Here is a 27,496-nt window from a genome sequence, read left to right as displayed (position 1 = left end):
ATCTCCCCAGTGGAATTCAGCAAGTGGGCCAGCCCGATTGTTCCAGTACTCAAAAGTGATGGCACGGTCAGGATTTGTGGTGATTATAAAGTAACTATTAGTCGTTTCTCGTGACAGGCCCAATACCCGCTACCTAAGGAAGATGACCTATTTGCGACACTGGCAGGAGGCAAGATGTTCACCAAGCTCGAACTGATTTCAGCTTACCTGACGCAGGAGCTGGAGGAGTCTTCAAAGGGCCTCACCTGCATCAACATGCACAAGGGACTGTTCATCTACAACAGATGCCCGCTTGGAATTCTGTCGGCTGCAGCGATCTTCCAGAGAAACATGGAGAGCCTACGCAAGTCGGTACCATGCATGTGGTTTTTCAGGACGACATATTGTTAATGGATCAGGACACCATCGAGCACCGACAAAACCTGGAGGAGGTCCTCCAGCGACTGGATCGTGTAGGACTGCAGCTGAAGAGGTCGAAATGTGTCTTCATGGCAACAAAAGTGGAGTTTTTAGGGAGAAAGATCGCGGCGGATGGCATTTGGCCCACAGACGCCAAGACAGAGGCGATCAGGAACGCACCCAGGCCACAGAATGTCACGGAGCTGCGGTCGTTCCTGGGACTCCTCAACTATTTTGGTAAATTCCTACCGGGGTTAAGCACCCTCTCAGTGTCCCTACATGTGTTATTGCGTAAAGGAGAGAACTGGGTTTGGGGAAAAAAACAAGGAATTGCTTTTGAGAGAGCCAGAAACATTTTATGCTCCAACAAGCTGCTTGTATAGTATAACCCGTGTAAAAGACTTGTGCTAGCATGTGATGCGTCGTCGTAAGGATTCGGATGTGTATTACAGCAAGCTAACATAGCGGGGAAGTTGCAACCTGTCGCCTATGCCTCCAGGAGCTTGTCTAAGGCCGAGAGGGCCGACAGCATGATTGAGAAAGAGGCATTAGCATGTGTGTTCGGGGTAAAGAAAATGCATCAGCACCTGTTTGGCCTCAAATTTGAGCTGGAAACCGATCACAAGCCCCTCATATCCCTGTTCGCTGAAAACAAGGGGATAAATACTAATGCCTCAGCCCTCATACAAACGTGGGTACTCGCGCTATTAGCATATAACTATACCATCCGACATAGGCCAGGCACCGAGAACTATGCGGATGCTCTCAGTCGGCTACCATTGCCCACCACGGGGGTGGAAACGGCGCAGCCTGCAAACTTGTTGATGGTGGCGCAGCCCGCAGACTTGTTGATAGTCATGGAAGTGTTTGAAAATGATAAATCACCTGTCACGGCCCGTCAGATTAGGACATGGACCAGCCAAGATTCTCTGCTGTCCCTGGTAAAAAACTCTGTACTGCATAGGAGCTGGCCCAGTATCCCCGTTGAAATGTAAGAGCTAATCAAGCCGTTCCAGTGGCGAAAGGATGAGCTGTCCATTCAGGCAGACTGTCTGTTGTAGGGTAACCATGTAGTGCTACCCAAAAAGGGCAGGGAGACGTTCATCTCGGATCTCCACAGCACACACCCGGGTATAGTAATGATGAAAGCGATAGCCAGATCCCACGTGTGCTGGCCCAGTATCGACTCTGACTTAGGGTCCTGTGTACGGCAATGCAGCATGTGTGCTCATTTGAGCAACGCGCCCAGAGAGGCACCACTAAGTTTGTGGTCCTGACCCTCCATACCACGGTCGAGGATCCATGTCGACTTTGGCGGGGAGTGATGTTGTGTATCTATAAAGCATGCACTCCCATGTTCCGCCACCAGGGATCGCATCCCCTGAAGTCCCAAGGGAGCCCAGCATCCCTTGGGAGCACTCTATATAAGCTGGCCCCTAAGGCCTGTTACTCACTCTGGAGTATCTTAATAAAGACTGAGATCACTGTTACTTTAACCTCCCTGTGTGCAGTCTCATCTGTGTGAGGAACACAATACTATTGGACTCAACTCAGAGTGTGTTCCATATTACATGTTCTCAGATGTTCGCTATAGCTCACAGCTTGTAGCCTACTGTCCTGCAATGCCTCGATTTTAAAATTCCCATCCTTGTGTTCAAATCTCTCTGTGACCTCACCTCCTCCCTATCTCTGTAATCTCCTCCAACCCTTCGATCCCTGTACTCCTCCAATTCTGGCCTCTTGCGCATCTCCGATTTTAATCGCTCCACCATCAGCGGCCGTGCCTTCAGCAGCCGAGGCCCCAAGCTCTGGAATTCCCTCCCTGAATCTCTCCGCCTCTCTACTTCTCTCTCCCCCTTTAAGGCGCTCCTTAAAGCTAGTTTGTTGACCAAGCTTTTGGTCACCTGTCCTAATGGCTTGGAAATTCTGGCCTCTCCGGGTCCGTACGGATTATGTATGGAGTGTGTATGGGGTGTGTACGAGATGTGTATGGGGTGTGTACAGGGTGTGTACGGGGTGTGTACAGGGTGTGTACAGAGTGTGTACGGAGTGTGTACGGGATGTGTACGGGGTGTGTATGGCGTGTGTACGGGGCGTGTACGGGGCATGTACGGGGTATGTACAGAGTGTGTACGGGGTGTGTACGGGGTGTGTATGGAGTGTGTACGGGGTATGTACGGGGTGTGTATGGAGTGAGTACGGAGTGTGTACGGGGTGTGTACTGAAGGAATACAAAATTCATAAGAAACCCTCCCCATGTGTTTGGGCCCAATCGAAAAGTATAAATTTGGGACTATCCACCGAAAAGTTTGGAACTCTAAAGTGTTTATGGAAGAAACTACTAAGTTTAATAAAATTTTGGATTTTAAAAGACAAACTCAAGGCCGTGGGAGGACCTATGGAGCTAGCAAGAGACAGTCTAATTAAGTAAAGCTACCTGGGTGTGAGAACTGAGTTAACTTGTCTGGAAGAATGAGTATTTGAAAATCCTTCTCCATAAGAGACTTTAACATCACAAAATCAGCCACAGGTAGCTACCCATCAACATGGGTCTGGAAAACTATTTCAGCATATACATCACAAAGAGGCCCAATCCAGCCTGTATGCGAAAGACTAAGCACAAAAGGACATTGCAATTACCAAACTAATATTTCCATCAGGAAATAGTTTTCGAACATCAACTCACCCAAAACATATCAACTTTTAACGAACCCGACAAAATATTATAAAGAAGAACCAAGCTCACCAAAATTATACAAAAGATTTTGAACAGATTGGGCGGCAAGATTAGAACACTGAAATCGTATAACGGGCCTCTGTTTTCAACAAAGGTTAGGTGGTTGCTAGGTAGCTACAAGGCTGCTACCACCTCAGATGACACTTTGACTGACAGACGAATACCACACTACGCTGTGTCATCAAGACAAGGAGAGAAACCAACGCGACAGTTGTAAACTAACTTCTCCAGCCTCGAAGTCCTGAAGTCCTGAAGGAAAGAAGAACATCACCATCGCAGCAGCGACCGACCACAGTTAACGTGGTATCAAGGGAAAAACAACCGCGATCTACCGATAACTATCAAAAGGGTTGGTAAGCATAGTCCCTGCATGCCCTGGAGTCTAACCTAGCTAGAATTAGGTATTGGAAGGTGGGCGGTATAATTTTACTGTGGCTCCCCTTTGAATGTGTAATGCATGGTTCTTTATTAGAGTGATTTGTGATTTTAAGTTTGGCACTGTACCTTTCCTTGTACTGTTCTTTATTAGAGTGATTTTAAGTTTGACCTTGTACCTTTCCTTGTACTGTTCTTTATTAGAGTGATTGTAAGTTTGGCCATGTATTCTCTTACTAGAGTAATAAGCCTGTATTACCTTGACTGTAATAAAAACAAAGTTTTTTGCATCAAACCAGTGTCCTTTGCACTTTTGTTACGCCCCCCAAATAAATGCAGAGTACAGAACCCAAGGGAGTGGGAGCGATTCGAAACCGCTCAAGTTGGTCAGAAGGGAACCTGACTCCCTCATAGAGACCACATCGACCCCCCTTACTATACGGAGTGTGTATGGAGTGTGTACGGGGTGTGTACGGGATGTGTACAGGGTATGTACGGAGTTTGTACGGGATGTGTATGAGGTGTGTACGGGGTGTGTACGGGGTATGTACGGAGTTTGTGCGGGATGTGTACGAGGTGTGTACAGAGTGTGTATGAGGTGTGTATGGGGTGTGTACGGGATGTGTATGAGGTGTGTACGGGGTGTGTACGGGGTATGTACGGAGTTTGTATGGGATGTGTACGGGGTGTGTACGGAGTGTGTACGAGGTATGTACGGGGTGTGTACGGAGTGTGTGCAGAATGTGTGCGGGGTGTGTACGGGGTGTGTACGGGGTGTGTGTAGGGTGTGTGCGGGGTGTGTACGGGGTGTGTACAGGGTGTGTACGGGGTGTGTACGAAGTATGTACGGGGTGTGTACGGGGCATGTATGGGGTGTGTACGAGGTGTGTACAGGGTGTGTACGGAGTGTGTACAGGATGTGTGCGGGGTGTGCAAAAGCTGGTTTTCAGCACACAATGCACATGCAGCGAAAACCGGCTTGACAGATCCTCCGTATATCCGGGAGCGAGGACATTGTCAAGGGCAAGATTGCGGGATTTACCCATATCTTGCCCAGAAAATGTCCTCAAAACTCTTGCGCCTGATAAAAACAGGCAAATAGCCTACGGTTACAGACGTAAGAGATTTAAAACAGACAAAAATATAATAAAATTAAATTTTAAAAACATATTATTTATAAAAACCCTGCCCACTACGTTACATTTATTTTTAACCATAATTAAAAAAACTTTTTAAAAACTCGGAAAAAACATTTTCTCTAAGATATTTATTAACTTTAATTTCAATTAATTTTAATTATGTGAGGTGTGTTTTTTATTTTTTATTTTATGTGTTTAGTGTATTTGTTTTTTTTCCTCATTAATAACAATGAGAACTGGTAGATACTGAGCTCCCATTGCTATTAAAGAGGAAGCTGTGGAATACTGTACCTGATTGGCTGAGCATTCACATGTGACTGCACCGTCTCCGTGGGAACCTGGAGGACAGGACCGCGCTCCGCAGCGCGGGAAGAGAAGGCCTCCCCACCGGAATCCCACGCTCCTCCCGGACCACCAGGTACTTTCCTAAAAATTCTCCAGTCGGAGGCAATTGCCCGCGGGAAGTCTCCGACCCCTATATCTCCTTAATGGGGCTCAATGTATCTATTATTTAGTGCAATTGATGTCAAATAACAGGACTGATTGATACTAATTAAGTTAGTGTACAATTTAATTTCTGTTGTGTTACAGGAATAACGTGATGCTTTGGGAAAGTTATTGTGAAAAAGCACTATTGACTACTATAGCAGTATTTATAGTGTTAAATGTAAATGGTCTTTTTCACAATAACTTTCCCAAAGCATACGTTATTCCTGTAACACAACAGAAATTAAATTGTCACTAAACTTAATTAGTTATCATTCCAGTCCTGTTATTTTTACCTCAAGGGGACTGGAAAATAAAGGGGTGGATGTTACATTATAGTTATTCAAAGCTCTTGTTAGACCCCATTAGGGGTATTATATTCGGTTCTCGGCAGCACACATTGGAAGGATATGTCGGCCTTGGAGGCCGTGCAGCACAGATTCACTAGAATGATACCGGGGCTAAAAGGGTTAAAATATGCAGACAGGTTGCACAGACTAGGCTTGTATTCCCTTGAGCAGAAAGGATTAAGGGGTGAGCTAATTGAGGTGTTTAAGGTGATTAAAGGATTCGATAGGGTAGATAGAGAGAAACGATTTCCTCTGATGGGGGAGTCCAGAACAAGGGGCTATCATTATAAAATTAGAGCCAGGCCGCTCAGGGGTGAGGTCAGGAAACATTTCTTCCCACAAAGGGTAGTGGAAATCTGGAACTCTCCCGCTCCCCCCCCCCAAAAAAAAAGCTGATAAGAGCATTAGAAATAGGAGCAGAAGTAGGCCATTTGGCCCCTTGAGCCTGCTCCGCCATTCAATAAGATCATGGCTGATTGGAACATGAACTCAGCTCCACTTCCCTGCCCCTCTCCCCATAACACTTTACTCCCAATGACCCAGCCTCCACAGCTCTCTGGGGCAGAGATATCCACAGATTTACAACCCTCTGTTGAAGCTGGAGGTCAATTGAAAATGTCAAAATTGAGATTGATAGATTTTTGTTAGGCAGGGTTAATTAAGGGTTATAGAACCAAGGCGAATAGATGGAGTTAAGATACAGATCAGCCCTGATTTAATTGAATGGCGGAACAAGATCGAGGGGCTGAATGGCCGACTCTTGTTTCTATGGGCCCAAGTTTCGGCCTCAGTTGCTCCTGATTTTTTGGAGCAACTGGTGTAGAACGGAGTATCTTACAAATTCAAATTCTCGGCATTTAGTTTGCTCCAGTTCTAGTCAGTTAGATCAGTTTCACTTTGAAACAGAATTTGTTTTTCAAAAGGGGGCGTGTCCGGCCACTTACGCCTGTTTTCAAAGTTTCGGCAGTGAAAACTTACTCCAAACTAACTTAGAATGGAGTAAGTGAAGATTTTTGTACGCTCGAAAAAACCTTGTCTACACTTTAGAAAATTAGGCGTAGGTTACAAATCAGGCGTAGGGAATGATGGGGGGGGTGTTTAAAGGGAAGTTTACAAACATTAAACACTTCAGTTTTACAAATAAAGAGCCATCATCAATAATAAATGATAAAAACATCAATAAATCAACCAATAAATCAATCAAAAAAAATTAATAAGAAATAATTTTTTTAAAAATCAATAAATAAAACATTTTCTACTTACCAACTGCAGCACCGGGAGCCCTCCAACAGCGTGCTGGGATGCCCCCCCCCCCCCCAGTGTGTCTCTGTCAGTGTCTCTATCTCTCTGTCTGTCTGTCTGTGTGTGTCTTTCATTCTCTGTCTGTCAGTGTCTGTGTTTCTGACAGCGAGGGGAGGGGGAGAAGTGGGGTAGAGGGAGAGAGGGGGGGCAGAGGGAGAGGAGGGAGGGAGGCAGACGGGGAGGGAGGGAGGGAGGCAGAGGGGGAGGGAGGGAAGGGGGGGAGGAGGAGCGGAAAGGGGGGAGGAGGAGGGGAAGGGGAAGGGGGGGAGGAGAAGGGGAAAGGGGGAGAGGAGAAGAGGATAGGGGAAGAGGGGAGAGAGAAGGGGGGGAGAGGGGAAAGAGAAGGGGAGAGAGAAGAAAGAGAAAGGGGGAGAGGGGAAAGAGAAGGGGGAGAGGGGAAGGAGAGGGGGGGAAAGGAAAGGAGAGGGGGGGAGAAAGGAAAGGGGGGGAAAGGAAAGGGGTGGAGAAAGGAGAAGGGGGGGCAAGGAGAAGGGGGAAAGGAGAAGGGGGAAAGGAGAGGAGGGGGAAAGGAGAAGGGGGGAAGGAGAAGGGGGGAAAGGAGAAGGGGGAAAGGAGAGGAGGGGGAAAGGAGAAGGGGGGAAGGAGAAGGGGGGGAAAGGAGAAGGTGGGGGAAGGAGAAGGGGGGGGAAAGGAGGTGGGGGGAGGAGAAGGGGGAGGGAGGCTGAACGGGCCGGGCCCGGCTGGCCCCAAGACTTCGGGCAGGGCCCGTCCCCAGCACCAGATTTACAGGTAGGTGTCATTGGGTCGGGTCAGGTCCGGGGTCCGGGGTCGGGAGTGCGGGTTGGGGTCGGGAGCACGGGTCGGATCGCGGGGGGCGGGGGGAGAGGAGGGAGGTCGGGTTGGTTCGGGGAGGGAGGGAGCGCGGGTCTGGTCGGGTCGGATCCAGTCCGGGTGGGGCGGGGGGGGGGGGCGGTCGGGAGCACGGGTCGGGGGGGAGGAGCGAGGTTGGGTTGGTTCGGGGAGGGAGGGAGCCCGGGTCGGGTCGGGTCCGGTCCAGTCTGGGTTAGGGGGGGGGCGGTCGGGAGCACGGGTCGGGGGGGGGAGGAGGGAGGTCGGCTTGGTTCGGGCAGGGGGGGGGGGGCGTCGGGAGCGCGGGTCGGGTCGGGGGGGTGGTGGGAGGGAGGTTGGTTCGGTTCGGTTCGGGTCGAGGGGTGGGGGGGAGGGAGGGAGGGAGAGAGAGGTCAGGTCGGGTGGCGGGGCGGGGCGGGGGGAGCGCGGGTCCGGTCCGGTCCGGGGGCGGGGGTGGGGGGGGAAGCGGGAGTTGAGTCAGGTCAGGAGGAAGCAGGAGCTGGGTGTGGGAGGAGCCTTATTCACGCAGCCCCAGTGAGGCCATTTGGCCAGGGCTAGGGGCTGCGTGCTTCGGGCCTCTCCCACACAGTTGTGGGCGCCTGGAGCTACTGCACATGCGCGCCCACTGTAGCGCGCATGTGTAGAGATCATAGAAACATAGAAACATAGAAAATAGGTGCAGGAGCAGGCCATTCAGCCCTTCTAGCCTGCACCGCCATTCAATGAATTCATGGCTGAACATGAAACTTCAGTACCCCCTGTTTTCAGCGCAGGGACCTAGCTCCGCCCCCCACAGCTTGTGCTGCACTGCGCCCGGCTCCAGAGGACCAGCAGGGAGCCGGAGAATCTGTAAGTTTTTTTTAGGCGCACTTTGTGGCGCGGAAAACGGGCGTCCAGGTCGGGGCTGCGGCGTTCTAGGCGCGGCCCGAAACTTGGGCCCTATATTCCTAATTTCTAACTTCTGTGTTATCTAAGTAAAAATCAAACTGCTGGCACACCACCATGCATTGCTTACGAAAAACTGTTAGAAACAACATCGGATCATTGCTGTTATTCCTTAAAGGGATCAAATCCAGTTCCTGCATCCTGTCTCTAAATGAATCAAACAGGGAGCCATTAGGAAAGCCAGATCTGACCTCGGTCTCTTGCTCCCAATGGGCAGTCTGTTGATGGGAATACCATCCATTCTTCCACTGTGATTTTCCAATTGAGAAGCCTCCAATGACACTCAGATCACAATACCTATTAACAACTGACATGTTCCTACGCTAAAGGAAATGCTCTTGTTTCGGACCAGTAGCTGTGGCGTCAGGCCCAGCCAGAGTAGTATCCCGTTACACTGCCTGACTGCCCATTCTAATGCGCAGGAGACAGCCTCTAGTCCAGCAGTTACAATGCAAGTGTTTAAGAGAGTGTGCTCACAATGCCTGCATGTTTAAAACAGTTATAAAAAGAATGACTTGCATTTATATAGCGCCTTGTGCGACCATGTACTTTTAAAGTGTAGTCACTGTTGTAATGTGGCAGTCAATTTGCACACAGCAAGCTCCCACAGACAGCAATGTGATAATGACCAGATAATTTGCTTTTTTGTTATGTTGATTGAGGAATAAATATTGGCCCAGGACACCAGAGATAACTTCACTGCTCTTCTTCTAAATAGCACCATGTGATCTTTCATGTCCACCTGAGAAGGAAGACAGGGCCTTGGTTTAACATCTCATCCAAAAGGCAACACCTCCGACAGTGCAGCACTCCCTCAGCACTGTACGAGAGTTTTGGCCTACATTTATGCGCTCAAGTCCTTGAATCAGACTTGAACCCACAACCTTCTGACCCAGAGGCGAGTGTGCTACCAACTGAGCCACATCTGACAAAATAATTCAGGAGGTCCGAGGGATACCCCTGGGTACTATTTGAAACCGGTTTACAAACCAAAGCAATGTGGGACTACCCTCTCCATGGACTCTCACACCACTTTGCTCTGGACTAAGGCCCTTGGATTTACACTACTTTACATTGAGCGCACAGCACAGGCACAGTGCATTCGACCCGACTGCTCCCCATGAGACTCCTCCCACCCCTCTTCATCTCACCCTATCAGCATATCCTTCTATTCCTTTCTCCCTCATTTGTTTATTGTAATGTCTATAGCTCCACACCGTGGACGCCTGTGTTACTGCAGCTAGTGCTGGTTAATAAAGAGCAGGTCACCTGACCAACAGGTCAGAAGATTCGGGAACCTGCAGCCATCTTACAGGTTGTGCGTTCTCTTGAAGATATTACATTTATCTAGTTTACCTTTAAATGCGTATATGATGTTTAGCTAAAATATTCCTTCTGGTAACGAGTTCCACAATCTGAACACTCTTTTCTCCTGAATTCCCTATTGGATTTATTCGTGACTATCTTATATTCATGACTTTTGGACCGTTTTTCTATGACTAATGTTAATATGAAGGTTGATGTATAATTGCATGCATTAAATCACAAAAGTTATTCAAAATCAATAGTGGACCTCAAGGAGAGAGTTGGAGGTGCCATGGTGCTGTCCAGAGAGCAGACGGGGCCTCGGTTTTACGTCTCGTCCGAAAGACAGTACCTCCAACACCTTACTACACTGGGAGTGTCAGCTAGATTTTTGTACTCAAGTCCCTGGAGTGTAACTTGAAACCACAATCTTCTGACTCCGAGGCGAGTGTGCTACCCACTGAGCCACAGAGGACACTGAGAAAGAATCTGGTGGAGAGCCGCCTTCCTGAACTGCTGCAGTCCGTGTGCCGAAGGTGCTCCCACAGTGCCTTTAGCGAGGAAGTTCCAGGATTTTGACCCAGCATCGATGAAGGAATAGCCAATATACTTCCAAGTCAGGATGACTTGGAGGGGAACTTGGAGGTGGTGGTGCCCCCCTGCTGCCCTTGTCCTTCTTACCTGCTGCGGAGTGGGGTAGGGAGGAAGGAAGCATTTAGTCATGATATTCCAGCCACCATGAGTGTTGGGAAGGCTTGATGGATGAGCTGGACTATTCCTGCCCATCAATTTTATATGTTGGTATAATAATGGATTTATAATAACCGCCTTAGCAATGCTTCGAACACAGTAGGGTAAGTTGCTCAGATCTCATGCTGACAGCATAACATGGAAGGAATTCTAAAGCACATACACCAAATAACAGATACCATCTCTAATGAAAACAGGTAATATTCATCCTTTAAATCATGCTCACCACATTTGCCTATGTATCAGCTGTGGCTCAGTGGGTAGTACCCTTGTTTCTGAGTCCAAAGGTTGTGGGATCAAATTCCACTCCAGAGACTTGAGTGCACACAATATCTATGCTAATGCTCCAGTGCAGTGTTGAGGGACTGCCATGCTGTTGGGAGTGTTGCCTTTTGGATGAGACATTCAACCCAGGCCCTGCCTGCTTTCTCAGGTGGATGTAAAAGATCCTATGGCACTATTTCGAAGAAGAGCAGGGGCAGTGTCCTGGCCAAAATTTATCCCTCAATCAACCAAAAAAATACTGATTATCTGGTCGTTATCGCATAGCTGTTTGTGGGAGTTTACTGTGCCAAAATTGGCTGCTGAGTTTCCCACACTACAAGGTGACTACACTCCAAAAGGTGTTTCATTGGCTGTAAAGCACGATTGGACGTCCGGTGGTCGTGAAAGGTGCTATATAAATGCAAGTGTTTCTTTCTATATTGCCTGTGCGATATATTTTTTAAAAACTATCAAGCTAAAAGCTTAGCGAATACTTTATTATAAAAAACTGCTAAAGAGAAAGCGTATCATCTGCAATTTGCAAAGAATCGGAACCTTGCTGCGCAATCAGAGTAGAAGAAATGTGAGCAGCCATATCTCCTTTATCATTCTTGTATACCTTAGATGTTAAAAAAATATGGTCACGCTCTGAAAGACGCAGAGGAAGCCATTACTCAGAAGAGTGACAGGTATTTGTCGAGCAGACACTGAACATTTATCAACGTTGCCTTCTGTGGGTCTCTTTCCATATGGTGAGGCGCTTAATAGAGGGTTTACAGCAGATTACTCGGTTCTGTGGTGGATTGTTGGTTATTTACAGAGGGTTTTTTTTCTGTCAGTGCTTTCGGTGGAAACGAGGCAGCACAACACGCCAGGGGAGTTGATGCTGATCAGCCGGCTAACAACATGTAACAAAGTGTAATTAAATCAAAGGAAGCCCATTATTTACACAGCGGGAACAGCCTCCGCTATCATTGCATGGGGTGGATTACTGGGTGGATGAGCCATTGAGCCGCAGTGGAACGTACAATTACCTGCGAGGCTCAATTAATACCGCCATTAGCAACAGAAATAAGTTTGCATCGCCCAATCCACAGGGAAAGGATGTTTACGTCTGCAATTAAGAGCCAATCCAATTCGAGTGTCATTTCCATTTGGATTGACTCTCCCATCAGTGTAAATGATAGAGCAGAATGATTCTGGATTCTAGTCTTCCAGAATTTACATTTTGAGCAATGGGGATAGTAACTTGGAGTATATAGAAGATATCCTCAGCAGAACATCCGCTAGACGTGTCTTACTCATAGACAGTCCCTCGGAATCGAGGAAGACTTCTTTCCACTCCTAAAGTGAGTCCTTTGGTGGCTGAACAGTCCAATTCGAGAGCCACAGTCCCTGGCACAGGTGGGACAGATATTCATCGGGGGAAGGGTGAGTGGGGCTGGTTTGCCTTCTTCTGCTGCCAACGCTTGATCTCTTCACGCTTGCAGCGTTAAGATTCGAAGAGCTCAACGCCCTCCTGGATGCACTTTCTCCACCTAGGGCGATCTTCAGCCAGGAACTCCCAGGTGTCAGTGGTGATGTCGCACTTTACGTGTACAGAGAGGCCAGCAGACTGGAATCCCCGCCGATCTGCTGACACATTATTGGAGCCACATTTGGCATTCTTTACTGCAATTTGCGGTTCAACATTGCTCAACTTTCTATTATATAATGTGCTACTGACAATGAACAAGGAAATATGCTTCTTCCTTTTGCAGTACTACATGATCAAACATTATATTCTGGTTCCATTTGATAGCAATATTTTTTTTATATGATCATTGTTATTACTATTCAACCTTTCTGTCAGAAAATTATAGGAAATTCCTCTGTTCCTTTTGGGAATCGTCATGTGGTGTGGGTTCAAGTCCCACTCCAGAGACTTCAGCACAAAAAATCTAGGCTGACACTCCCAGTCCAGAACTGAGGGAGTGCTGCACTGTTGGAGGTGCCGTCTTTCAGATGAGACATTAAACCGAGGCCCCGTCTGCTCTCTCAGGTGGACATAAAAGATCCCATGGCACTACTTCGAAGAAGAGCAAGAAGTCCTGGCCAATATTTATCCCTCAAATCAACAGCACTAAAAAAAACAGATTATCTGGTCATTATCACAATGCTATTTGTGGGAGCTTGCTGTGCGCAAATTAGCTGTCGCATTTCCCACATTACAACAGTTACTGCACTTCAAAAAGTACTTTTTTGGCTTAAAGTGTTTTTGAGACGTCCGGTGGTCTTAAAAGGCGTTATATTTTTTCTTTTCGGTGAAGTGCTCAGGGTGTTTGTCATGCTTGGACCAGAGACGGGCAAGAGGAGGTTTGTAAAATGATGAAGCGTTCTGATAAATTAAACGGATGAATTTGACACTGAGCCACATAAGGAAAAATTAGGGCAGGTGACCGAATGCTTGCTCAAAGAGGTAGGTTCTAAGGAGCATCTTAAGGAGGAGAGAGAAGTAAGAGAGGCGGAGAGGTTTAGGGAGGGAATTCCTAGAGCTTAGGGTCAAGGCAGCTGAAGGCACGGCCACCGATGGTGGAGTGATTAAAATCGGAGATGTGCAAGATTCCAGAATTGGAGCAGCGCAGAGATCTGGGAGGGTTGTAGGGTTGGAGAAGGTTCGAGAGACACGGAGGTGTGAGACCTCTGAGGGATTTGAAAACAAGGATGAGAATTTTAAAATCGAGGCGTTGCCGGACCAGTAGCCAATGTGAGCACAGGGATAATGGATGAGTGGGACTTGGTATGAATTAGAACATAAGAACAGAGAGACAGACTATTATCTGAATGGTGACAGATTAGGAAAAGGGAAGGTGCAACGAGACCTGGGTGTCATGGTACATCAGTCATTGAAGGTTAGCATGCAGGTACAGCAGGCGGTTAAGAAAGCAAATGGCATGTTGGCCTTCATAGCGAGGGGATTTGAATACAGGGGCAGGGAGGTGTTGCTACAGTTGTACAGGGCCTTGGTGAGGCCACACCTGGAGTATTGTGTACAGTTTTGGTCTCCTAACTTGAGGAAGGACATTCTTGCTATTGAGGGAGTGCAGCGAAGATTCACCAGACTGATTCCCGGGATGGCGGGACTGACCTATCAAGAAAGACTGGATCAACTGGGCTTTTATTCACTGGAGTTCAGAAGAATGAGAGAGGATCGCATGGAAACGTTTAAAATTCTGACGGGTTTAGACAGGTTAGATGCAGGAAGAATGTTCCCAATGTTGGGGAAGTCCAGAACCAGGGGTCACAGTCTGAGGATAAGGGGTAAGCCATTTAGGACCGAGATGAGGAGAAACTTCTTCACCCAGAGAGTGGTGAACCTGTGGAATTCTCTACCACAGAAAGTAGTTGAGGCCAATTCACTAAATATATTCAAAAGGGAGTTAGATGAAGTCCTTACTACTCGGGGGATCAAGGGTTATGGCGAGAAAGCAGGAAGGGGGTACTGAAGTTTCATGTTCAGCCATGAACTCATTGAATGGCGGTGCAGGCTAGAAGGGCTGAATGGCCTGCTCCTGCACCTATTTTCTATGTTTCTATGTTTCTATGAATAGGAGCAGGGGTAGGCCATACAGCTCCTCGAGCCCGCTCCGCCATTTAATAGGACCATGGCTAATCTGATCATGGACTCAGCTCCACTTCCCCGCCCGCTCCCCATAACCCCTTATTCCCTTATCGGTTAAGAAACTGTCTATCTCTGTCTTAAATTTATTCAATAATCCAGCTTCCACAGCTCTGAGGCAGAGAATTCCAAATTTATAACCCTCTGAGAGAAAAAATTCCTCCTCATCTCAGCTTTAAGGCGGCCCCTTATTCTAAGATCATGCCCTCTAGTTCTAGTCTCCCCCATCAGTGGAAACATCCTCTTTGCATCCACCTTGTCAAGCCCCCTCATAATTGTATACGTTTCGCTAAGATCACCTTTCATTCTTCTGAGGTGGGACATGGGCAGCAGAGTTTTGGATGAGCTTGTGTTTATGGAGCGGATGATGCAGGACAATGGGGAGCACGGTGGGGATGGCAGCGTGGCCGAGGGGCGGTCAGTGTAGTTTTGAATTGCTGTAGCAACCATGTGCTCAATGGCCACCTTGTGTGCAGTGAATGACTCTGCTGCTACACATTTGACAAATGCTCATTCTGTCTTTATTACTTTTACATTATTTTCTGATCATGTCAGAAGCCCACCCCCCGACAGAGCTATCAGCAGCACTCTTTTATTATCTGCAAATGTATCTTGCTGTTAAAACAGCCGCAATTACATCCAAATTATTCAAATAGAGTTGCGCCCCTGGCTTGCCAAGATTTAAATGCATTTTGAAGAGGGACGATCTGATTGCAATCTCCTGCCATGTTGAGGATCAATAACCCCAGTTTCTTTCTTATTTGCGTGTTGATAGATACAATGGGGAGAAGATGAAGTTACCTCCAGTGCATTGCCTAACAATTAGCTATCAGTCATACTGTGGCATCCAACCTTGGACTAAATTCAATCAGCACAGCTACCGCATGTCAGAAAAGAAAAATGTGCACTTGTTTGTATTGAATTATTTGGATAAAGTGCTCCTTACCTCACTAAATAAACAAGAAGTATCTTCTTAGGCAATCCCCCGGAGTTGAGGAAGACTTGCTTCCACGCTAACATGATTTCTTAGGTGACTGCTGAGTCCGATGCGGGACCTACAGTCTCTGTCACAGGTGGGACAGACAGTGGTTGAAGGAAGAGTGGGTGGGACAGGTTTGCTGCTTGTTTTCTGCATGCTCTCGGCGACGAGACTCGAGGTGCTCAGCGCCCTCCCGGATGCATGTCCTCCACCTAGGGTGGTCTTGGGTCAGGGACTCCTGGGTGTCGGTCGGGATGTTGCATTTTATCAGGGAGGCTTTCAGGGTTTCCTCTGCCCACCTTGGGCTCGCTTGACGTGTAGGAGTTCCGAGTAGAGCGCTTGCTTTGGGAGTCTTGTGTCAGGCATGCGGACAGTGTGGCCCACCCAGTGGAGCTGGTCGTGTGTGGTCAGTGCTTCGATGCTGGGGATGTTGGCCTGGTCGAGGACACTAACGTTGGTGCGTCTGTCCTCCCAGGGGATTTGCAGGATCTTGCGGAGACATCGTCAGTGGTACTTCTCCAGCGATTTGAGATACAAGAGATACACACAACAAATATTAACACTTTAGCATCTTGCAATCAACAGAATAGGCTTTACGAAGGTTAAAAACATCTCTGCTTCGTGGGTACTTTTTAATAGCATGTATTCGGGTGTGAGATGCAGCCACTGGGAACTCTTGTCAGTATAGATGGAACTGCTGGTAAAATGACCCATGGGAAGCAAGGTGGATATAAAAAAAGGAAATGATCTGGCTTTGCCTGCAGTGGATGCTTGACATCTCTGAAAATTAAGAGAGGTCTGGAGCAAGCGAGGAGAGGAATATTTGCCCGCCAAGTGTCACGGCAGATGAGCTGCTTTTATTCTTATTCCCCAGCTCCTTCGGCTATTTCATCCTCACTGCCGAGGTAGGCCCAGTATTAATATCTTTCAAAAATAACTAATTGTGGGAGTCATGCCCTGCGAATTCTAAAATACGTGTCGCCTTCAAAAGCAGGCACTTTCATTTCCCCTTTGTGGAGTGTATGATTAGACAGGGGATAACACTTGGGTTCTCTGTGCTATAACAGAGTAGGACACTGGCTCCGGGGCATCGGATTTTTTCGTACACATCAGCGAAGTTCAAAGATTTTAACGTCAGCCCAACTCTCACAGTAGTCCACAGCCAATGTTTTAATTCTTCCTGGTCGAACTTTATTGCACACAAGTGAGCTTTTTATTTTTAGCTTTTCCATTATAGATTTAGAACGTTATCACTGCCAACCTGGGGGATTTGTCACTGATGTTAGCTCTGCTAGTTCCTCAACTTTCTTCTCAGGATGTGGGCGAGGATGGGCAATGGGCTGCATTCACTGCCCATCGGAATTGCCCTGAAAAGCCATTTTGGGCTGGACTTTCCACTTGAGGTCACTGGGCTATCGTCCAAATAGGCAAGCGATCGCCCATTTTGCTTTAAAAGTGGAAAGTTGAGCCAGAACATCACCGAAAAATTGCCGGCCCAACTTTCATGTGACATCGCCGAGGTGATCGCCCACACGTTGCCCACCGCAACTTTCGGCACATCGCCGGGCCGATCGCTCGCCGAGAAGATCGCTGGACGTTGCTGGAGAAAAGCTGCTCTTACCTGGCACTCCTCACAGAACTCGGCACAACGGACACCATTTTGAACGTGGGAGGAAGTGAGAGGCTGCTTAAAGAAGGAGCTTATAATTTGTGAGTTGTTTTTTGAAGGGCCTTAGTTACTGATTGTTTTTGGTCCCTGCCACAAACTCCGTTGCCTGGCCATTGATTCCATCCCTCTCCCCAACACCTGTCTGAGGCTGAACCAGACTGTTCGCAACCTTGGTGTCATATTTGACCCTGAAATGAGCTTTCGACCACATATCCATGACATAACTAAGACCGCTTCATACCTCCTCCGTAACATCGCCCGTCTCCGTCCCCACCTCAGCTCATCCGCTGCTGAAACCCTCATCCATGTCTTTGTTGCCTCTACTCTTGACTATTCCAATGCACTCCTGGCTGGCCTGCCACATTCTACCCTATGTAAACTGGAGGTGATCCAAAACCTGGCTGCCCATGTCCTAACTCGCACCAAGTCCCGCTCACCCATTACTCCTGTGCTCGCTGACCTACATTGGCTCTCAGTTAAGCAACACCTCGATTTCAAAATTCTTATTTTCAAATCCCTCCATGGCCTTGCCCCTCCCTATCTCTGTAATCTCCTCCAGCCCCACAACTGGTTGTCAGACAGGAAGCAAAGAGTAGGAGTAAACGGGTACTTTTCAGAATGGCAGGCAGTGACTAGTGGAGTGCCGCAAGGTTCTGTGCTGGGGCCCCAGCTGTTTACATTGTACATTAATGATTTAGACGAGGGGATTAAATGCAGTATCTCCAAATTTGCGGATGATACTAAGTTGGGTGGCAGTGTGAGCTGCGAGGAGGATGCTATTAGGCTGCAGAGTGACTGGGATAGGTTAGGTGAGTGGGCAAATGCATGGCAGATGAAGTATAATGTGGATAAATGTGAGGTTATCCACTTTGGTGGTAAAAACAGAGAGACAGACTATTATCTGAATGGTGACAGATTAGGAAAAGGGAAGGTGCAACGAGACCTGGGTGTCATGGTACATCAGTCATTGAAGGTTGGCATGCAGGTACAGCAGGCGGTTAAGAAAGCAAATGGCATGTTGGCCTTCATAGCGAGGGGATTTGAATACAGGGGCAGGGAGGTGTTGCTACAGTTGTACAGGGCCTTGGTGAGGCCACACCTGGAGTATTGTGTACAGTTTTGGTCTCCTAACTTGAGGAAGGACATTCTTGCTATTGAGGGAGTGCAGCGAAGGTTCACCAGACTGATTCCCGGGATGGCGGGACTGACCTATCAAGAAAGATTGGATCAATTGGGCTTGTATTCACTGGAGTTCAGAAGAATGAGAGGGGACCTCATAGAAACGTTTAAAATTCTGACGGGTTTAGACAGGTTAGATGCAGAAAGAATGTTCCCAATGTTGGGGAAGTCCAGAACCAGGGGTCACAGTCTGAGGATAAGGGGTAAGCCATTTAGGACCGAGATGAGGAGAAACTTCTTCACCCAGAGAGTGGTGAACCTGTGGAATTCTCTACCACAGAAAGTAGTTGAGGCCAATTCACTAAATATATTCAAAAGGGAGTTAGATGAAGTCCTTACTACTCGGGGGATCAAGGGTTATGGCGAGAAAGCAGGAAGGGGGTACTGAAGTTTCATGTTCAGCCATGAACTCATTGAATGGCGGTGCAGGCTAGAAGGGCTGAATGGCCTGCTCCTGCACCTATTTTCTATGTTTCTATGTTTCTATGTAATGCCCCGAGATGACTGCGCTCCTCTAAATCTGCCCTCCTGAGCATCCCTGATTATAATCACTCAACCATTGGTGGCCGTGCCTTGTGTTTCCTCGGCCCCAAGCTCTGGAATTCCCTCCCGAAACCTCTCCACCTCTCTACCTCTCTTTCCTCCTTCAAGACGCTTCTTAAAACCTACCTCATTGACCAAGCTTTTGGCCACCTGCGCTAATTTCTACTTATGCGGCTCGGAGTCAAATTTTTATCTCATTATACTCCTGTGAAGCGCCGTGGGATGTTTCACTACATTAAAGGCGCTATATAAATACAAGTTGTTGTTGTAAAGGTGATGGTGGGTATTTTCCATCAGTCGTGTGTTCCCATGATGGTGTTAGCTGTGGAATTCTAGGATTTAATCATTCACAGGATGTGGGCATTGGTAGCAAGGCCAGCATTTATTGCCCATCCCTAATTTCCCTTGAGAAGTGGTGGTGAGCCACCTTCTTGAACTGCTGCAGTCCGTGTGGTGAAGGTGCTCCCACAGTGCTGTTTGGGGGGGAGTGGCAGGATTTTGACCCAGCGACGATGAAGGAACAGCCGGTATATTTCCAAGTCAGGATGGTGTGTGACTTGGAGGGGAACTTGGTGGTGATGGTGTTCCCATGCGCCTGCTGCCTTTGTCCTTCTAGGTGGTGGAGGTCACGGGTTTGGGAGGTGCTGCCGAAGAAGCCTTGTACCTGGCAACAAAAACAGCAACAACTTGCCTTTATATGGCGCCTTTAACATCGTAAAACGTTCCGCGGTGTTTCATAGGAGCATTATCAAACAAAATCTAAACCAGTGCCATGTAAGGAGATACTTGGAAAAGTGACCAACAGCTTGGTCAATGAGAGCGTTGTAAAGGAGAGGGAGGTGGAGGTGGAGAAGGTTAGGCAGGCGATTATAGAGCTCAGGGTCTCGGCAGCTCAAGGCACGGCCGCCAATGGCGGAGCGAAGCACAAGAGGCTAGAATTAGAGGAGTACAGAGGCACGAGGGTTGTGGGGCTAGAGGAGGCTGCGGAGATAGGGAGGGGTGAGGCCATGGAGGGATTTGAAAACAAGGACAAGTATTTTTAAATTGAGGTGTTGCCGGAGTGAAAACCGATGTAGGTCAGCGATCAAGGTAAGCTAGGATAGGTTCAAATTAGGATGGTGTGCGACTTGAGAGAAGAATTTGTAGGTGATATCACTGTTGTCCTTCCTGGGGGTAGACTTCAGACGACTCCAGCATGATGCTGAAGTAACCTTGGCGAGTTGCAGCAGTGCCTTCTAATAAGAACATGTAAAATAGGAGCTGGAGTAGGCCATATGGCCCCTCGAGCCTGCTCCGCCATTTAATACGATCATGGCTGATCCGATTATGTACAGCAAAGTACAGTGACGGGGCGGGGGAGCGTGGATATTGTGCTTCTTTAATGTTGTTGCCGCACTGAGAGTACTGTGCCCAGTTCTGGTCTCCATATTGCAGAAAGGATATCGAGCCACTGTAGAAGGTGCATGAAAGATTTACAAGGATGTTACCAGAACTGAGAGGTTATATTATAACTAATCTTCAGAAAAAAACACAGGCCATGAACTAATAAAACTGATACAAGCTGTGGAATTAAACTGGACAATTAAGAACACCCTGTGAACAGGAAAAAAACTGACTTCATGAATAACTTCATGCATAACAACAATGGAATGTTACTTGAAGCCCTGAACTCGATTAACTAGGGTGGGGAAGGAGCCTTTGGAGATGTCAAGTCTGTAACAACAAAGGACACCGTCCCGCTAAGGTGCAAGTTTTTGGGCAAACAGCATTTCAGTATATGGGCCTAATTTTCCCCAACCGCTTTTTTCGGCGCACTTACCCTAAATGCGCCGACTTTGTGTGCTGGAAACAGCGCCAAAAAAAAAGTGGCCCCATCCTGCCCGCTCTGCGGAGTCTCCAGTGTCCCAGCGTGGCGTAGCTAGTGAAGTCGGCAGTGGAGCAACAGCCCAGTGCAGAAAACAGTGCCGGCAGCTGCGCGCATGTGCAGTGAAGTCTGCGCGCATGCTCCTGCCCTCCCAGCGTGTCCTGCAGGCTGTGAGCAGGACCCGATGCTCGCAGCCCCTATCCCCGGCCAAAGGGACGTCCCCATGTTCACCACACCCTATCCCTGGCCGAAGGGACGCCCCGATGTTCGCCTGGTGAGTGGAGAATATCCTACAGTATTTATTCAGGGTCGCTCAGAGTTGTCAGAAACGGAGTGCAAAAGTTGGGAATTTGGTAAGTGGGAATTTGGTGCAGAGAGGGGAAGGAGGTTCTGTTTTTTGGCTTCAATACTTGTGGTGGTTCATGTTACATATTTAAATATTTCATATAATCTACCTATAACTTAAACTGGATCAAGTAATGAGTTAAAAAACTATAAGCTAAGTTGATTAAATAGATGTTGAAAGGTTGTTTCCCTTGGCTGAGAGTATCCACTTTGGACCCAAGAAAGGTAGATCAGAATAAATGGTGTGAAGCTCGGAACTATGTTGATTTAAATGTACTAACCTGCGCCGAATTCTTAACTGCCCGCAATGTTTTTCAGAGCTGGCCACATTCGCTGACCTAAGTCGATTTGGAGTAAGTTTCAGTTGACGAAAGTGCCATGAATGGCCAAAACTGGCGTAAGTGGCTGGGAACGCCCCCTTTTGAAAAAAAAACTCAACTAAAAAAAATCGTACCTGAGTTACTCTGGAGCAAGTTTATTAGAGAAAATGGCATTTTTTAACTTAAGCCAGAAAAACCAACTTACTGCAAAAAAAATTGGAGCAAGTCATGGCCAAAATTGGGCCAGCAAATTGAAGTATCTTTTGCATACAAATCAGAAGCAATTCAAAACAGTTAAAAGGATTGTTAAATCAAATCTTGTCACAGTGGGAAACTTATTCAAGATCTGGATATAAATATATGGACACAGGCAAGCAGAAAGGAGGGAAGAGAAGCAGAGAATACAGATAAACAGATGCAGGAAGAAGAGACAGAAGGACACGAAAGGAACAGGCACTGCAGAGAACGGGAAGAAGAAGAGCGACAAGCCAGGGCTGGTGATTGTATGTCTAAAGTCAAATTTCTCTCAGCAGTCTAGTCCTGTAGTTTATCATCAGGTTTTTGTTACGTAATAAAACTGAACACTGGGTTAAGCCTAAAATTTTGTGTCACATGTTGTCCCTTTCCCCACTATAAGTTCCAAGGTCTAAGAGTCAGAGTAGAGTGGTTTAAAACAAATACCCTACAACACCCACTAGGAAAGACTGAACAGCTTGGGGCTCTTTTCGATAGATAAGAGAAGGCTGAAGGGTGTCCAGATAGAGGTCTTTAAGATTATGAAAGGGTTTGATAGGGTAGACATAGAGATGTTTCTGCTTGTGGGGAGTCCAGATCTAGGGGCCCATAAGTATATGATAGCCATTAATAACTCCAATAGAGAATTCAGGAGAAACGTTTTGCCCAGAGAGCGGTTAGATTGTAGAACTCGCTACAGCATGGAGAGGCTAAAGGACGTCTCCTGTTTCTCCGTACCCAATATGGCGGGTGGCGATCTTCCATCGGAAATGAGCGCAAGCTTCAAACCCGCCATTTTGGCATCTCAGGAGGCCGCGTAGTGCCTAAAAAGCGGATGGGGGAGGGGGGGGGGCTACTGTATCCAATTTAGCCCCTTAACTCCCTTGCATGTCAGAATTCATTCGGAACGGAGTTCATGTCTAAATTCAGGGCATAATGGTGCACCTCTTCCAGATTCGGCCTGGTCTAATATCGGGCATCAGGTGTCGTTGGGACTAGCAAGGTAAGTCCGAGGGCGGTGGGAGGGGGGATAAGAATATAAGTGTTATGCTTACAATAAGTGGTCAGACCGAGTACTGTGTGTAATGAGCAAGTGTGACCTTAGCTCCTTTATTGTAGTTCCAGAGTGCAGGTACCTCGTGGGTGGCCTGCTTATATACTGTACTCCCAAGGGATGCTGGGATCCCTTGGGACTCCAACAGGTAGGCCCTCTGGTAGACAGGTGTGATGCAGGTTACAAGATTACAAGGGGTTAAATACATAACAATAAGAACATAAGAAAAAGAAAGACTGGATCAACTGGGCTTGTATTCACTGGAGTTCAGAAGAATGAGAGGGGACCTCATAGAAACATTTAAAATTCTGACGGGGTTAGACAGGTTAGATGCAGGAAGAATGTTCCCAATGTTGGGGAAGTCCAGAACCAGAGGTCACAGTCTAAGGATAAGGGGTAAGCCATTTAGGACCGAGATGCGGAGGAACTTCTTCACCCAGAGAGTGGTGAACCTGTGGAATTCTCTACCACAGAAAGTTGTTGAGGCCAATTCACTAAATATATTCAAAAAGGAGCTAGATGAGGTCCTTACTACTAGGGGGATCAAGGGGTATGGCGAGAAAGCAGGAATGGGGTACTGAAGTTGAATGTTCAGCCATGAACTCATTGAATGGCGGTGCAGGCTAGAAGGGCCGAATGGCCTACTCCTGCACCTATTTTCTATGTTTCTATGTTTCTAAATAGGAGCAGGAGTCGGCCATTCGGTCCCCCGAGCCTGCTCCGCCATTCAATAAGATCATGGCTGATCTGATCATGGACTCAGCTCCACTTCCCCGCCCACTCTCCATAACCCTTTACTCCCTTATCGCTCAAAAATCTGTCTAACTCCGCCTTAAATATATTCAATGACCCAGCCTCCACAGCACTCAGGGGCAGAGAATTCCATAGATTTACAACCCTCTGAGAGAAGAAATTCCTCCTCATCTCAGTTTTAAATGGGCGGCCCCTTATTCTGAGACTATGTCCCCTAGTTTTAGTTTCCCGTATGAGTGGAAATATCCTCTCTGCATCGACCTTGTCGAGCCCCCTCATTATCTTACAAGTTTCAATCAGATCACCTCCCATTCTTCTGAACTCCAGTGTGTATAGGCCCAACCTACTCAACCCATCTTCATAAGGGGGGAGGAGGATGGATGTCATGTTTGGGGTGGAGGGATGGGTGCAGTGGCCCAGGTTATATCTGTAGGGTTTGGAGGAGCACTTGTGACACCTCCTCGCCCCACAGCAATCATGTAAAGCTTTCCTTATCTGGAGCCTGCGATGGTATTTAACCAATTGCTTTTGAATGCCTACTTACATGGTATAATAACAGCATAATATTCAATCTGAATTCTGTCGTATAAGAGAGAGAGATGTCTTTAGTGTTGAGAATACAGAGATGCTTTAGCGCTTTTTGTTTGCTGCCGCGTTATTTGGCCTCAATTACATTAAACTACTATTAGACATTTGAAAAGAGGTCGCTGCACCCTTCAGCTGTTACTGCCTCCTTTGAACCTTCCAAAAGCCACACGGATTAAATGTATCGCCTTTTGATGCACTTTTGCTGTGAAAGCAATTGTACTGAAATGCGATTTGAGCCGCTGCTCTTTCAAAGAGGTTGTCAAAACCTTCTCTAAATAACGGCTTGCCTTTCACTTACATATTGGCCACGTTGACATGCATTGCCAAAGATGTCGTAGCATTTTTTTTTACGATTCGAAATTCCTCAGGAACCCCCAAGGCAATCTTTCATCTTTGCTGTGACAGATTGCCATTGAAAACACGGCACCCACGTCATTTGAGTTATCTGGCCCAGCCTGATCCAAATCAACCCCAGCATTATGCAGGAGAGCGGAACTGAGCCAACTGAATGTGTCATCCGCTGCCGTGAATGACTTAGAAATGTCGGAATTTGTCACTGTAAGAAGTGGCAACAACCAGTTTAGTTAGCCGCGCAATACGTAAACAATATAAAATCTTGACACCTGACAGAAGCTTGCTTTTAATTTGATGCGAGCAAAAATTAAATGCCTTCCTGGTTCCGTCGTACCAACGGCTGCATTTGATAGATGAGGATCTCGCTAGGCAATGCTACTTGCTGCTGACACACGAATAAAAGAAAGACCTCGCATTTATATTGCACCTTTCACAACCACCGGACGTCCCAAAGTGCTTTGTAGTCAATGAAGTACTTTTTGGAGTGCAGTCACTGTTGTAACGTAGCAAAAGCAGCAGAGATTTGCGCACAGCAAGCTCCCACAAACAGCAATGTGATAACGACCAGATAATCTGTTTTAGTGATGTTGGTTGAGGGATAAATATTGGCCCAGGACACCAGGGTAACTCTCCTGCTCTTCTTCGAAACAGTGCCATGGGATTTTTTACGTCCGCCTGAGAGAGTAGATGGAGCCTCGGTTTAACCTCTCATTCGAAAGACACTGGCCCTGATTTTACCTCCGAGGTAGGTTCTGTGTAGGGACAAGAAGTTAGGACTGGGATATCCAGGAGTACAGGTTTCCCGAACATCCGAAAGTTTGTAATTGCAGGGCGCGCTTTAATTTTTTTCTGTAGGTTTCCCGCTCGACAGCCAGCCTGATTGACAAGCTGATTGACAGGCTGATGGACAGTCTGATACAGTCTGATAGACAGACTGATTGACAGTCTGATGGACAGACTGATGGACAGACTGATTGACAGGCTGATGGACAGGCTGATTGACAGTCCGATTGACAGACTGATGGACAGGCTGAATGAGAGTCTGATTGACAGGCTGATTGACAGACTGATTGACAGGCTGATGGACAGACTGATGGACAGACTGTTGACAGGCTGATTGACAGACTGATGGACAGGCTGATGGACAGGCTAATGGACAGATTGATTGACAAGCTGATTGGCAGGCTGGTTGACAGGCTGATTGAAAGGCTGATGGACAGGCTGATTGACAGTCTGATTGACAGTCTGATTGACAGTCTGATTGACAGTCTGATTGACAGTCTGATTGACAGGCTGATGGACAGGCTGATGGACAGATTGATTGACAGGCAGATTGACAGGCTGATTGACAAGCTGATTGACAAGCTGATGGACAGGCTGATGGACAGGCTGATGGACAGTCTGATGGACAGTCTGATGGACAGGCTGATGGACAGGCTGATTGACAGATTGATTGACAAGCTGATTTACAAGCTGATGGACAGGCTGATGGACAGTCTGATGGACAGTCTGATGGACAGGCTGATGGACAGTCTGATTGACAGGCTGATGGACAGGCTGATATTGGGCAGGAAAGCCTGCAGCACAAGGCCACAGCTGAGCTCAGAGAAGGTAGGTGTGGCAGGTTGGGAGAGAGGTGGGATATTGGTGGTTGGGTGGTAGATGTTGGTCAGGGGGAGCGGGTGTTGGTCGGGAGAAGCGGATGGTGGTCGGGGAAGGGGAACGGATGGTGTTCGGGAGGAGTGAATGATGTTTGGGGGTGGTCCAACGGTGGTCGGTGGGTGGGGGTATCCGATAGTGGTGTGGGGGGAGCAGACGGGAATGGTTTGTTGGGCCTGGGGGTGGGTTTACTGGTTAGTTTGATATGCCTGAAGGAAACACTCCTGCTGACCCACTAGCAGTGCTGTAAAAGTACTTACCTCATGGATTCAGGCCTCCTCGCCTCCTTTCACGTGGCGGGTGTTAAATGACCAACCTGCCTCCTGACGGCTGATTGGTCGCCTGCCTCCATCCCGTCTCCGGTAAAATGCGATGTGGGCGGGTTCGAGGTGGGTTCGGGGTCCTGTTTCAGATGTTTTTTTAGCTTTTTAACCTCCCACCCGAACCAAATCCACCCGATTTAGGGACTAAAAATTACCCCCGAGCACCTCGGACAATGTAGCACTCCCTCAGCACTGCACTGGGAGCGCCAGCCTTTGTGCTCATATCTCTGGAGTGGGACTTAAACCCACAACCTTCTGACTCAGAGCCACGGCTGACTCCTAATTAAATGTCTTTCTGGTGCCATTGTACAAGCTGCTACATTTGGAAAGTGAGGATCACACCATTCAATGGTACTTACTGGTGAGATACCAATGCACGCATACATTGATATAATTAATGGGCCCGGAGTTTGGAGCGGAGCGCTAAGGCAGGCATTGCACACCTCTTTTAGGGCGCTAGGCTGGCTGGGCAAGGGAAAATCCTGAGCTAAACAGCCGGCCTCAGAGTGCCAGCGAGACCTGGGGGGAAAAAAACTGAAAAAAAAACACCAAAAAGATTCCCAATACATAGCTCACGCCACCAGAACATAAATCATAAAAAAAACCTAATAAAACCAACAATCGCACTTACCTGAGGTCGGCATTACTTACCTCACTGCGGCCGCTACTGCTCGGACCGTCCGCTTCCACAGGTGGTCCCACCAGGGGGGGGGTGCCACAGAGCGCTAAGGGTCAGGCAGCAACCAAAAACCGAGCTGGTGTTGCAACCAGGGGCGTTGCAACACCGGCTCGCCTCTCCCGGGCGGTGTTGCTCTGCGCCCCGTCGTTACTGGCACCGCCTGAACCGGAGAGGTGCCAGAAGCTGGCCGCCCGGGCGCAACTGCTTTCCGCTGCCATTGCTGCCCCTCCGGGGCGCTAAGAGGGGTGGCAGAAGGCCGAATTTCCACCCCTGGGTGTCTTCTTCACCCTTGCTATCTGGCACAGCAGATTGCCGGCTTGGCTCGATTTTAGTATTCGTGGGAACGGGTAACAACAGAAGAGAAGAGACTGCAAAGCTTCAGAACGTGTGCTCTGCATCCATCAGCCGTTTTAGCACACCGCCTCCAGCTGTC

The 27,496-nt window shown here is 47.8% G+C and overlaps 1 protein-coding gene across 3 annotated transcripts in view; it reads left to right on the top strand.

The window, feature by feature from the left end:
- The first annotated feature begins 4,992 nt into the window (after window positions 1–4,992).
- The window catches only part of LOC139277834 (cadherin-7-like), a 509,491-nt gene continuing 486,987 nt past the window's right edge, over window positions 4,993–27,496 (top strand). The window contains exons 1-2 of one of the 3 annotated variants that reach the window (XM_070896546.1): window positions 4,993–5,068; window positions 21,418–21,922. The gene's annotated coding sequence lies outside the window, so the exon portion shown is untranslated. Of the gene's footprint in view, window positions 5,069–21,417; window positions 21,923–25,090; window positions 25,148–27,496 lie in introns of those variants that run through there. The other 2 variants (XM_070896548.1, XM_070896549.1) reach the window with 2 other exon arrangements.

The sequence above is a fragment of the Pristiophorus japonicus genome, chromosome 1, assembly GCF_044704955.1.
Source record: "Pristiophorus japonicus isolate sPriJap1 chromosome 1, sPriJap1.hap1, whole genome shotgun sequence".
Lineage (NCBI taxonomy): Eukaryota > Metazoa > Chordata > Chondrichthyes > Pristiophoridae > Pristiophorus > Pristiophorus japonicus.
This window is presented reverse-complemented; position numbering and strand designations above follow the sequence as displayed.